At 37.2% G+C, this 12,833-nt stretch overlaps 1 protein-coding gene across 4 annotated transcripts in view; it reads right to left on the bottom strand.

The window, feature by feature from the left end:
- LOC150098944 (uncharacterized) overlaps positions 1–12,833 on the bottom strand; it is a 139,375-nt gene that overhangs the window by 26,502 nt on the left and 100,040 nt on the right. The window lies entirely within an intron of this gene.

Consider the following 12,833-nt stretch of genomic DNA (forward strand, 5'->3'; position numbering starts at 1 on the left):
ATGTAAAATATGGAAATTAGGTTTTTCCACCATTACTGATTATTTTTTGTACCCCTGAATGGCCCAGCATGTACCCCAGGGATACGCGTACCACCGGTTGGGAACCAATGGTCTAGTGGATGATTTCAAAAATTGCCACCTATTTAACAGCAGTCCCAAGCGTAGGGGGAAAAAACAGCTACATGTGTGATATTAAGAATGTAAATTTGTGCCACTATCATGGTGAATTATAATAATGCATTTTAGCATGTGCATGCACATGCACACACACACTGCTTGGAAAGAAGTTAGATACCCCGAATATGTAAGGGACATCATATCATGTAACGAGTCACATGTTTGTAGCCAATATAAATTGCAAGAATATGATGCTCCCAAGGCACTGCAATTGTGTTCATGTGAAATAGCTGTGAGGAGGAAACTGACTGAGTTTGAAAGAAGCATTGTGATATGATGCCATGTTGCAGGCCTATTTCTTCAGCAAATTGAACCATCCCAGGTCAACAATCGGTGATATCATACTGAGACAGAAACGCAGGGATAAACTCCAAGTGCTACCCACAGTGAATGACCAACCATACTCACTGAATATGACTGTAGGGTACTACAAAGGATAATGTGTAAAAACCACCATTTGTCAGCTGACATGTTGAATGCAGAGTTCCAGGCATTGACTGAAACACGAATCTGCACACAAATATTTAGAACCAAGGCTCACAACATGGGTTTTTCCATGGTAGCACTGCAATATGCAAGCCTTACATTACCTGAACCAGCATGCAGCATCGTCTTCAGTGGAGCAAAGAGCATTTACAGTTAGCTTGGAAAGCTGTGTTATGGAGCAACATATCACGTCACACCCTCTACTGAGCAGATGGGGGGGGGTTGGCAAATGCCTGGTGAACGTCTCTCATCACAGTGTATAATCACAACTATGAAATTCAGAGGTGGCAGTGTATGGTGCCACCATACGCTGCCACCACACCTCTGTGGTGCCACAAACAATGAACTCCGAGAGGTATCTGAACATTGTGGACAATGCAATGCTTCCTATTTTATGGCATTTCTATGGAAATGACCATTGTATCTTTCAGCAAGACCATTCATAAAGCTGCTGCTGCTGCTGTAACTGCATGGTTTGTGGAAATGAATGTGACCACACTTGACTGGCCTCCACAAAGCCCTGATCTCAACCTTATTGAACATATGTGGGGTGAGCGAGGTCTTGGGACATCCTTCCCCTACAATCCAAGGCCTCATTACATGCTTATAGGAAGAATGATCCAAAATTCCCATTGATTGTTATCATATATTTGTGGAAAGTATGCCACATAGGACCACTGCAGTCTCACAGCAAAAGAAGGTCCTACATCTTAAGGTTGTTGCCATGGCTGTTTGTTCCTCATACTATGGTGTCCCTTGACTTCTTTCCAAGCAGTGCGTGTGTACAAACTGTACATATACACTGCTTGGAAAGAAGTCAATATGTAAAAACTCGATGTTACGAAAATTAATAAAATCTCTAGTACATTGATTTTTACTGTAGGAACACACCTTAAAAACCTTGTATATAATGTATCTATGTTTAGTATGTTCAAACTTTGTATAAAGATCAAAATAAGCCCAAAGGGAATTAACTCGCTCGTTGTTTAAGAGCAGAAGTAGGATGTTTGAAACCAAGGGTAGTCAGCGAAAGATTTGTCAGCGAAAGTCCGAGAACCGCCAGTCACGTGCTGTTGTACGGGGTTCTCGTAACTACGAGCAAGACATGTGCGGGGACATTTGGGGTCAAATAAACGTAACCCAAAGTGCAGGGATATTGAGAATATAAGGCTTGGAATTTTGTTGAGAAGGGTTTCCTGTTTTCATCTTGCATGGTCTGTCCACAAGAGGTCAAGAAGGAGAGGTGTAGATTAGTTCCACAGGGGAGAGACGGGAGTCCATCCACGAAGGGAGTTTTCAGTCCGAAGCCAAGGATAAACCGGAGAAAAAAATAAGACAGTGAAATAAGAAAAAAATAAAAAATAATAATTTATTAAAATAATAAAAAATATGAAAAAAAATATTATTCATTAAACTTGAATAATTACTCAAATTACATTTGAGTAATTATTCAAGTTTAATGAATTTCTTGTATGAATGAAGTTTTGAATTCATGTATTGAATGGTAACTATTAGATATCAGTAATTAAATTTTGTTTATATATTAGTACATAATGGTTTGGTCTCATTTTCTTGTCTTTTGCAATGCACTGATTCAAAAATAAAAATCGAACCTAAGCTGGAAACGTTGATATAAATAGTAAGTGAGAAAAGGGCCAGGACTGCAAAGCAAATTGATAACTTTGGGAATAAAGAGATTTTGTTGTAAAAGATTTTATAACCTACTGGAAGTACTATATTTCTTCCACCATATCGAGGTATGGATGGCGCAGTCATAAATCTAAATAAATATTTCCATTGCTCTTGTGTAGAAGGAGTACGGAATACAGAAGGTAGGAATCTAGAGTATAAAAAGGGGAACATATAAAATTAAGTGACGATATATTACACTGTCACAGCATCACCTGGATATATATATATATATATATATATATATAAGTAAAGCATCCCAGGATAATAATAGAAAACAGGAACCAAGTAACTAAACAGAAAATAACCCCCCTTTTACAAATATATAGATATTAGACAAACATCCAAGCCTGTAGTGGATGTTTGTGAATGACAAGGAGAGGTATGATTAGTATGTTGTGAATAATGGTTAGTGTAGGCCTCCCTGTGAGGAGTCTTTGAATTTCATCAAGATGTCTATATAGTAATATTTGAAAAAAAAACTTTAAAGTAATATGGATAATGAAGTGATGATAAGGATGAAATAGCATGTTTACATTGTTTCCTTACAAAACAAAATAGGAGTTAGAGCAACTAAAGAAACAATTGTTGCGTGGTACAGCAGAACGGAGAATGAAAGAAAATGTGAATTCAAAAAGTATGAAAGTGCGACAAACTGGAAATAAGAATCAGGAATTGTATGGAGATATGATGATAAGAGGTATACTTAATGAGCAACTAACATCCTTGTTTCCCAGGTGTGAAAATCAAGGATGTTAGTTTACAGAAGGGAGAAAGAGATGATTGTCATGGTAGGAACAAATGATTTGAAAGGGGAGAAATATGCAAGGGGTGCTTAAGGGTCAAAGCTGTATAACTGAAAGGAGACCTCCACATAGCATTTAAAGGAATGCGGAGAACTGACCAGGGCTTCTGACCTAATGTCCAATCCTCACCTTCTCTTGGTGCACTCTGTTGGGTATCTACTTGGATACTGAACGAACGAGGATGGGCTGGCAATTTGGGATTTAGCCGACCAAATTGTATTCTTATTGGTTAAACCAAAATAAAAAATGATGGTACAACATGACAAAATTTCATGCCAGCTGGGGCGTCGCCCGGTTAAACAAGGCCCCCCATTGCTTTCGCCAGGGAACCAGGGCGAACAGCGAAAAATCAGGAACTGGAAAAAATCTAAAAACACACCCCAACTCAACATCACCAGAGTTAAAGAAAGGAACTATCAACATAAGAAGCCTGAATGGCAAAGAAATGAAGCTAGCTGACGAATTAGATAAGTATCAGATCGACATAATAGGTGTGACTGAAACAAAAAAGATAAAAACTGGTGAGATCGTTCTGAGCAATAAATACAAAATGTTATATTCAGGCAATGACAATCAAGGAAAAGAAGGTGTAGCCATAGTATTCAACACCAATTACGAGGCTAATCTTCTTGAATGGCAGGCAGTCTCAAGTACAGTAATGTCGGCAAATATGAGAATGGGGAACTAGACAATGAGACTTATTTGTGCCTATGGTCCCACAGAAGGTTCTACTAAGGTAGAAGTGGAGGAATTTTTTGAGGCTTTAGAAAAAGCAATTGACACAATGAAAAATTGGTCCTTGTTGGGGATCTAAATAGCAGAGTAGGAAATGATTGTGAGACATACAAAAATATTTTGGGAAAATTTGGAGAAAAGAGCAAAGCTAATAATAATGGCAAATATCTGTTGGATTTCAGCTCAGGACATGGACTGGTTATTACTAACACCATGTTCCAACATAAAAATGTGCACAAATTCACATGGAGAGAAGATGCAAGGAATAAGAAAAGTCTCATTGACTATGTTATTGTTGATAGTGATGTTTTCTCCCTGGTGCAGGACACCAGAGTGTACAGAGGATTTGAAATTGGAAGTGATCACTATATAGTCTTGAGCAGGATAAAATTGAATTTCATATTGAAAAGAATAACATGTAAGAAAGTTTTAAAGCGAATAAAAGTTGAGCAGCTCTCAGATCTGAACTGTAGACTAAATACACAAAGATTATTGAAGAAAAAATGAAAGACTTTGAGAACAGGAATCAAACCTTGGAGATTCAGTGGCAAGCCTTGAAAAAAAAGTCCTGATTGATTCAGCCAGAGAGGCATGTGGTGAAGTTGTCTGCAAGGATAGAAAAATTAGAACTCCATGGTGGACACAGGAAGTTAAAGAGGCAGTGAAGTAAAAGAAGAAAGTATATCAAAAGTTCCTGGAAAATAAGTCAGCTTGTGCTCTTAGAGAATACAGAGACAAATGCAAGAATGCTAAACACTGTGTAAAACTAGCTAAACAAAAGTCATGGAAGGACTTTGGCAAGAACATAGAAAATAAATATCAAGAAGGTGGCAAAATATTCTGGAGGTTGTTAAAGAAGCTTAGGAATGGAGGAAAGAGTGCTGTAAAAGGAGTTAGAGATGATAAAGGTGAAATGAAAATGAGAGAAAAAGATATCCTTGAAGTATGGAGTAATTACTTTGAAAAACTGCTAAATGAAACAAGCAGTGATGACAGCACAGTGGTAAAAAAACACTGACCAGGCATGCAGTCAGGAATACATATCCATACTTGAAGTAGAAAAAGCCATCAAAAGCTTGAAATGTGGAAAGGAAGCAGGAGTAGATGATATTCGACCAGAAATGCTGAAGAATGGTGGTATAAGAGTATTACAGTGGCTGCACTGCATAGTTCAGAAAGCCTGGACAGAGGGACGAATTCCCAATGATTGGAGTAGAGCTCTCATAGTACCCATATATAAAAAGGGAAATAAAACTGAATGTGAGAATTTCAGAGGTATTTCCCTACTGAGTGTTCCTGGCAAGATCTATGCAAGTCTACTTGAGAAACGGTTGAGAAGAATTGTGGAAGAAAAGCTTGGTGAAGAACAAGCTGGATTCAGGCCAAATAGAGGCTGTCAGGATCAGATCTTCACTTTACGACAAATAGTCGAGAAAGCATGAGAATATAACAAAGATCTGTATTTAAGTTTTGTCGATTTGGAAAAGGCATATGACAAGGTGCAAGAGAGAAGCCATTCAATACGCTGCAGTTATATGGTGTCAATGGGGCATTATATCAAGTAATACTTAGTCTTTATTTGAGTTGTAAGTCAGCAGTTAGAATTGAAGGAAGTATAGGAAGATGGTTTAATGTGAAATCTGGGGTGAGACAAGGATGTACATTATCCCCTCTGTTATTCATTATCTATATGGATCACATTATGAAGGAAAGTGGTATTAAACATGATATCAAAATTGGAGATGTTAATGTCAGCTCTTTGCTTTATGCGGATGATGTTACACTTCTAAATAAATCTGCTACAAATCTGCAAGATTGTCTGACTAAATTGAATAGCTGTTGTAATAGATATGGTATGAAGGTGAGCAATAAAAAGACAAATACAATGAAAATAGGCAGAATCATTGAAAATGTCAACTGTGTTGTGAATGGAGAACCTGTGGAACAAGTAAAACATTTCAGCTATTTAGGCACGATTTTTAGTGAAGATGGTAAATTAAATATAGAAATAGACAACAGAATCAGCAAAGCTGGTATAGTGGGAAGTCAATTGAATAAATTCATATGGAATAAGAGAGAAATTAGTCGGAACACTAAATTAGCTGTATACAAGACAGTGTTCAAACCAGTTTTAACTTATGGATCTGAGAGCTGGGTCAGAAGTGAAACACTTGACCAAAGACTAGAGACTGCAGATATGAGAGTCCTGAGAAAGATTATAGGCATAAACAGATGGCATCAATGGCAATATCATATTAAAAACGAGATATTAGGAAAGAACTTGATATTGTCAGCATCCAGGAATGTGTTAGCAGAGCTAATCTCAGGTGGTATGGTCACTTAAACAGAATGGGCGAGGAAAGATTAGCAAAAGAAGTGTTCTCTGCCAGGTTGGCAGCAAAACGACCCAGAGGAAGACCAAGATATAGGTGGATTGATACGGTACAAAGTGCCTTAGATGATAGAAATATAAAATCTGATAATGCTGGAGTCTTGACAAGTAACAGACTGATTTGGAGGAAAATTGTAGATAGGAAATTAATAATGATGTAAATTTTTTCATGTAGTTCTATCATATCCTGTACACCCCTTGAGGGTACATGGCAGGAATTTGATGATGATGAGAAATATGCAAAGAAAGAAGATATAAAAGAGTTGTTGAAAGAAGCAAAAATGAAAAGTAAGAAAGTAAAAATTGCGAGTTTGTTGCCTCTATGAGAGGACAGAGTTGAAAAGGAAGGCCAGCCATAATTGCCGATGAGTCAATGAGAAGACTGTGCAGGAGGAATAGTGTGTAGGTTATTGATGTATATTTGATGGACGAAAGGACTTAGATATGTCTAATGGGCTATATTTAAATGTTTTTGAGTTAAATGTTTGAAGAAAGTGTTGTTTAGTGAGAGTTTGGAAGTGCAAAACAAAACTAGGGAAACTAGAAACGGGATAAGAAATCAAGCATGTGCCTAGCCACACCTGTGATCATTGAGCATGTACACAGAAATGATTAAGCAATGCTGAATGCAATTTCACAGGTTTCCAATTTGAATGGGTTGGAAATGACATTACACAAGAGTAATTGGGGGTACAAGGGGATATTGAAATGCATATACATGAATACAAAAAGTACCAGGATTAAGGGAGAGGAGTTTTTGGCAATGGTCAGCTCGACATGGCCAAAAATTATAGGCATTAATGACATCTAGTTGACAGTAAATGATATAGTTACAGGGATAGAATGTAAAGGGTATTGTATTTTCAGGAAGGACAGAAGAAATAGGACAGGAGATGGGGTATTGTGATGATGATATTTGAAGAATTACAACCAACAAAATCAGAAGTTAAAGAAAATACATTGCTTGGTGCTGCTACTGACCAGGGAGGGATCAAGAGGAAGATGTAGATGCCATGTATAAGCAGATTAGCATGATGAGAAAGCCGAACAATTAATATGGAAGACTAACTATGGGAACAAAGATTGGAGAGGGAAAAGGGGGGCATTGCAAGATGGAAGTGGAATTTATGCAACTGCTAAGATATAATTACATGAAACAACATGTTATAGAGGAGAAAAGGGGTTTCAGAATGATGGATCTGATAGTGGTCAGATATTGTTTAAGGGAAGCAGTGTTAGACTGCATACCCAAGATCAGGAGGATAAACCGAGTGGGAATTAAGTGAATGAGTAGAGATATAAAACAAGAGCAGCAAAAAAAGAAAATACTGTGGAGGGAATATAAGAAAAAGGTGATCAGCATACTCATGAAAGGTACAAAGTGCAAGCTAGAAGGGAGACTAGATTGGTAAGAAAGGCCAAATCAGATTATGAGAGACAATTAGCTAAGCAGGCCAAAATAAACCCAAAAGTGTTTTTTTTTTTTTGTTATGTAGCAAGCAAGAGGGAAAATGATTATGGTAGAATGATTTTAAACAATGCTTGGGGTAAGAAAGTGACAGAGGCAAAAGAAATAGTTGAGTTATTAAGTGATCATTTTGCAAAGGTGTCATCCAGGTGGAGATTTTGCAATTGCTGATGTGACAAAAATGCATATCCAAGTTCAGCATATCAAATCAATATGACTTCTGACTGAATCAAGCCACTTAGACCTTGGTCTTCCTCTGGGTCTCTTTCCTGCCATCTTGGCATCAAACACCTGTTTTGCTAACGTTTCCTCACTAATCTATTTAAGTGGCCTTAGGTTAGCTCTGCTAATAAATTCTTGAATGCTAATAATGTCAAATTCCTTTTTAATATCTTCATTTTTATTATGATTGTGGCATTGATGCCATTGGTTCACTTCCCTAATTTTTCTCAGAACTTTCATACCTGTGGTTTTTAGTTTGATCGAATACTTTATTCTAACCCAATTCTCACATCCATAACTTAAAACTGGTTTGAACACTGTCTTGTATACTGCTAGTTTGGTGTTTTCACTAATTTCTTATTCCATATAAATTTATTCAGCTGGCTATCCACCATACCAGCTTTGCTTATTCTGTTGTCTATTTCCAGATTTAACCTGCCATTTATACCAAAAACTCTGCCTAAATAGCTGAAATATTTTACTTGTTCTATAGGACCTCTGCAGCTGAAGTTTTCTATGCTCCTCCTATTTTCATCTTTTTATTGCTTATTTTCATGCCAAATTTGTTACAGCTGTTATTCAATTTAGTTAGAGAATCCTGGAGACTTGTACTAAATGTGTTCAGGAGCACATAAAGAAGCAAAGAACTAAGTTCTACATCTCCAATTGTAATATTAAGCCTAATGCCACTTTCTTTCATAATATGATCCATATAGATGATGAACAAGAGTGGAGATAAATGTGCATCCTTGTCTTACCACTGATTTTACATCAAACCATCTTCCTGTATTTCCTTCAATTCTAGCTGCTGACTTACAACTTAAATATAGACCATGTATAGCCTATATGTATAGAACATTATATATGTATATAATGTTCCATTTACCCCATATAACTGTAGTAATTTGAAAAACTTTTTTATGGGCACCTTGTCATATGCCTTTTCCAGATCTACAAAACTTTAGCAAAGATCCTTGTTATATTACCATGATTTCTCAACTATTTGTCTTAAAAGTGAAAATCTGATCTTGACAACCACCTCTATTTGGTCTGAATCTAGCTTGTTTTTCTCAAAGTTTTTCTTAAACTTTTTGAACTGAACCTCTTTTCAAGTATACTAGCATAAATCTTATCTGGAGCACTTAGTAGAGAAATTCCTAATTCTAACATTCAGCTTTATTTCTTTTTTATTTTTTTTTTTTATAGTACTATGAAAGCTCTACTCCAATCATTGGAAATTCGACCTTTTGACCAGGCCCTCTTTTTATACCTCCATACTTAAGCATTTCTGATCAAATATCATCTCTCCAGCTGCCTTTCCCATTTCAAGTTTTCTTACTGCTTTTTCTATCTCAAGAATTGATATGTATTCCTCTTGAAAATTTTCTAGTATGGTTCTGTCACTGCTTGGTTCAATTTAACAGTCTTTCAAAGTAATTACTCCAGACATCTAGGATATCCTTATCTTCAGTTTTCATGTCACCATTATCATCTTTGATTCCTTTTAAGTACTCTTTCCTCCATTTCTAAGCTTCTCCAATAGCCTCCAGAGCATTTTGTCACCTTTTTGATATTTATTTTCCATATTTTTCTCTGGGTTCTTTTAAGGCACCTGACAACTTATTTCCTAGGAATGTTTGTTATGCTTTCTTCTTTTCCAGGACTGCTTCTTTAACTTCTTGTGTTCACATGGGTGTTCTTATTTTTTTATCCTTACAGATAACTTTACCACATACCTCCCTAGCTGAATTAATCAATGTCTTCTTCAGAGTTTGCCACTGAGACAGGTTTGGGTCTTGTTTTCAATTTGTTTCATTTTTTCTTCGCTAATGTATGTATAGTCGAGTCTACAATTTACCTGTAATAGCTGCTCGACTTTAATTATTTTTAAAACTTTCTTACTTGCTAATCTTGTACAGTTTTTTGTCTGGCTGTTAGGGAGTGTCATGGGAAGACTTTGGTAAGAGTATGGAAAATAATATCAGGAAGGAGGCAAAATGTTCTGGAGGCTATTGAAGAAGCTTAAAAATGAAGGAAAGAGTACTGTAAAGAGTGAGTGTTGGACATTCACTAACAGCAGAAAAGTAGAAGTAGAAAAGTGGAAATAGATTACATCAGAAGTATGAGAGCTACCTATGTGGATTGTCTGAGAAATGCATATATTCAAACAGAAATTAAAGTTGAACAGCCTGTTACAGATAGGATAGAGGCACGTACTTTGAAGTGGTACGGACACATCCAGAGAATGACAGAATGTTGTCATTCATACGTTGTAAAAAAAAAAAAAGAAAGGAAATTTATTTTTATAGCGTCAAACTATAAAGTCAAAGATGTGACAGTCATTTGCATATCTGTGGCATGTTAGCAACTATTTACTGTTGTCAAAGTGAAGTGTTGTCCATGATTCAATTTTCCAAAAAGTTGGCAACTTTGCCTTTGTACGTTCTGACAGTGACTGCCAAATTTAGAACCTCCTCTGGCTGATGGGATCCTTGCCCCACTTAGTTAACATTCACCTGCTGCATTTACTGGTCTCCAAACTCTGCAAATCACAAAGACTTATTCACCTTCCTCTCCATGGAACTCAACCATCTACAATCCAGCTATCCGAAGAGTAAAGTCATCATCTTAGTTGGCCTGAATGTTAACAACTCGAAATGGCTCCCTTCTCCAACATTACCGATCAAGCTGGACATACTGCAGAATTTTTTGCTATAAGCAATGATCTAATGCAAATTATGCAAGTTTCCAGTCTCACAGAATGCTTCTCCTTTCACCACACCCACCTTGTGTCCTCTGGCACTGCAAAGCGGGATAATCTCCAGAACTACTACTATTCTTTGCCATATCATGACTATGGCTTCCACTCTTCTGACTCAGATACCCACACTGAGTGAATCACAGAAATCATCCACAGTGACATGAAGGCATTCATCCTTCATACATCCACAATTCCTGTCCACTTTCCAAGCTTTGGTTCAACAGATATATGATGCTGAAGAAAGAAACTCAGCTTATCACAAGTGGTCTGCATCAAGAACCTAAGCTTCATACTCAGCCTATGCAGAAGCACGCAATAAATGTAAATCAACTATCAACAAATCCAACTTCATAAAAACCAATAGCACAAAACTTGTCTCTTGTCCAAATGGTAGCTGTGCTTTCTGGTTCTTAGCAAAAAGCCATCGGATGCAACTTTTGCTCACCTGTGCTCCGACCTCTCACCCATTCGGATGACACAATTGTTACAACACCTAAAGAAAAAACTGACCAACTAGCATCACTCTTTTCCTTTAACTCCTGCACAGATGACAAAAGCAAATCACCTCTTTCCATAGCAGCAACTGAGCACAGTATGCTTCTTATGCCCTTTCAGAAAAAAAGAAGAATATTAGACAACCAAAATACTATAAAGTTGTCTGGTCCCGATGGCATTTCTCCTATTGTACTCAAACTTTGTGCTCCAGAGATAACACCTGTCCTCTATCATCTTTTCAATCTTCTTCTATACAAAGTTGGCACCAACCCATTTCCTGGAAACTAACATATATCCAACCCATTCAAAAAAAGGAAGACAAAAGCCTGCCATCCAACTACAACCAATTGCCACCACCTCAGTCCTCTCCAAAATAATGGAGAAAGTTACCAATGGGCAACTTCTTTATTACCTAGAAGCTCACTGTTTAATCAAAGACCACAGTGTGGATTCCACCAATTCAGATATTATATATCCAGGCTTTTTTTTATTTATTTAGGCTTTTTTAGCCTAAATATCAGCTGGATATTTAGGCTAAAATATCCAGCTGATATTTTAGCCTAAATCACTCACAGGTACATATACATGTGCCATGAAAAGATTCAGAGAAATGTGTGCTGTTTTGCAAACTGCCTTTCTTTGGTCTACCTATCACCCTCTGTAACTGGATAACCAGCTTCTTCTCTGGTCATTTACTGAATGTCATGATGGGTGGCACTCTCTCTCTCTTTTCAAGCTTTGCCACCAATGCAAGAGTACCTCAGGGATCCATTCTCTCACCTTTCTCTTATACATAAATGACCTACTCTCAATCCCTACAAATCCTATCCATAGCTTTGCTGACTATAGCACTCTTCATTTCCTATGCCTTTGACAAACCTTGTAGTTCCCAGACATCCCTTACATCAAGATCATCTACAACCAGTCCTGATCTGAAACACTGATCTCCATACCATTCCCCAGTGGGGCAAAGATAACCTAGTGACCTTCAATGCCACCAAAACATTGTCCTGCCTTTTCTCTTCCTCAGTAATATACATATAACCAGACAGCATGAACCATCACTCCTTGGATTGACATTTACCTCCAGTCTGTCTTGGGACAAATACATCACATCAACAGCTTTAAAAACTAGGCATTCTCTTTGTTCAAGAAGCTATTTTATACCTGCCCAGCTACTAACCCTATACATGAGAGGTTGATGAACCAACCTCTCATGTCTGGGTCCAACATAAAATCTGCCCATCCTCAGAATACCATTTACACATTTGGGGTGGTGCACCTAATGTTTCATTAAAAATTCGTAATGCTGTTCTGAGAAGAGCAATTTGGCTCATAGATGATCCTTCCCTCACAGGCTCACTTCAACTTATATCTCACAGATGCAGTGTTTCAGCTTCGTGTCTCTTCTATGGGTATGTACATGGTCACTGCTCCCTACATCACACCCTTCCTGAACTGCAGCTGTAATATTTGAATCACTATTTCTTTCATTCTTTTCATTCATTCATTTCCACACACACACACAAATGAAGCATTTTCATTTTATATTATTTTGTAATAAAATTTTAAGTTAAGTAAAAATGATTTAAGAAACAATAC

This window comes from Typopeltis vanoorti, chromosome 15 (assembly GCF_054136105.1).
Source record: "Typopeltis vanoorti isolate ZY-2024b chromosome 15, IOZ_Tvanoo_1.0, whole genome shotgun sequence".
Taxonomy (NCBI): domain Eukaryota; kingdom Metazoa; phylum Arthropoda; class Arachnida; order Uropygi; family Thelyphonidae; genus Typopeltis; species Typopeltis vanoorti.